A 1620-nucleotide genomic window follows, 5' to 3' on the forward strand; every position below is an offset into this window, starting at 1 on the left:
GCAGGGGGCTCATGGGAATTGTAGTCCATGGGCATCTGGAGGACCCACAGGTTGACTACCCCTGCTTTATACCTTTGGCAAGTAGTCCTGGATGGCCCAGGCTAGTTTGTTCTTCTCAGACCTCAGAAGTTCAGTAGGATCAGTCTGCTTAGTAGTTGGATGGGCAACCACCAAGGGAGCCCAGAGCTGCTAAGTGGAGGCAAGAGATGGCAAACCAGCCCTGTATGTCTTTCCCCCCCCCCTTGAGAACCATCTAGAAATGCTGGAACTTCTCTTCCCCCCCCCAAGCAAATATCAGATTTATTAGGTCCATAGGGTGTGATTTAGGAGTTGGCATCGGGACCCTTCTTCTGGCCAAAGTCTGGCACAATGTGGGCAAAACGACGGTTGTCCTGCATGCGCCTCTTAGCATGGCTGCTCTTCTTTTTTCTTCTTCTCTTGCTTTGAAACCATAGGAGTCCAGCCTCTCACTTGGCCAGCACGAGCCAAGGAGCCATGGAATTGTCACCCAGCATGTGGGCAGCAACCACCATGGCCGTGAGGCCATTGACCACATGGACAACAACGGCATTCTCTTCCAAGGGAATCCCACCCAAGAGAAGCACTTGATCCTAAGGTGCCACGCCCCTCCAAGGTCTCGATGTGAGCCGTTCGGTGAGCCACTGTTTCTTGCCCAGATGCCTCAACGGTGTGCCAGTTTTATGCACAAATGGTTCCACTTCCAACAGGCGTGCCAAGATGGAGAGAAAAGTGGAACTTCATTTTGCAGCAAACTTCTCCCCCGTCCCCCTTCTGTTTTTTTTTTTCTTGTGCAAACACACATGGCCGAGAGGCAGACGCAGACCACTTATTGTCTCAATATTGTTCCAATATTTCATCCGGCAAAAGCCGCTCTGAAGAGGAAGAAGACAATCGCTGGCCTGCCACGGGATTCACGAGAGAAAGTTGGCACCGATGCATCTGTAAGGACTGGAAATATGTTTGTCGAGATTATAGCAGATTTATGGTGATTAATAATGGATTGGCCATGGCAGACATGAAAGGGGCTAGCTCCCCGGCTGTTTTCAAGGCGGATTGGGGAGGAAGGGAAGATTAGCTTTACTGTTTCAAAATACCTTTTAAAAAAAGGGTTGGGGGAGAGAAAAGCTGAGAAAATGAGATTTTCTTCCAAACAAAGATGAGGAAGCAACATCGCACAACAGCTGCGTGCCAAGCTGTTTGGGGAAAGATGTAGGATGGAACATTTCACTGATATTACAGCCTTAACAAAACAAGGCCAGGACCAAATGTAACTCACTGTTTAGGGAAATAGTTCCGGCCGCCTTATAAAAACCCACCCTATTTTGATTTCAAGGGGGATAATTGCCCCGCAGAAATGTTTGTTTGCATAGCATTGTTTAGCATGCCGTCTCTAGCTCTCTTTCCAAATTGGGTTGATTTGCTTTCATGGAGATTTCCATGTAGCCAGATCTAATTGCTCCGGTATGTGATCCCTGATTAGCCGGGATTATCCCTTTCGACAAAGAAAAGGCTCTTTGCTGTCCTCAGTTGATCTTGTTAGGCTTCCATGATGTCATCGTGTGGCAAGAACCCGGCCAATTACGGGCCTTGGCATTTCAT

General features: G+C 48.4%; 1 pseudogene; it reads right to left on the minus strand.

Moving 5' to 3' along the window:
* Window positions 1–323: 323 nt before the first annotated feature.
* On the minus strand, window positions 324–696 carry LOC143824819 (ubiquitin-like FUBI-ribosomal protein eS30 fusion protein pseudogene; annotated as a pseudogene).
* Between the last annotated feature and the right edge of the window lie 924 nt (window positions 697–1620).

The sequence above is a fragment of the Paroedura picta genome, chromosome 15, assembly GCF_049243985.1.
Source record: "Paroedura picta isolate Pp20150507F chromosome 15, Ppicta_v3.0, whole genome shotgun sequence".
NCBI classification, from domain to species: Eukaryota; Metazoa; Chordata; class Lepidosauria; order Squamata; family Gekkonidae; genus Paroedura; species Paroedura picta.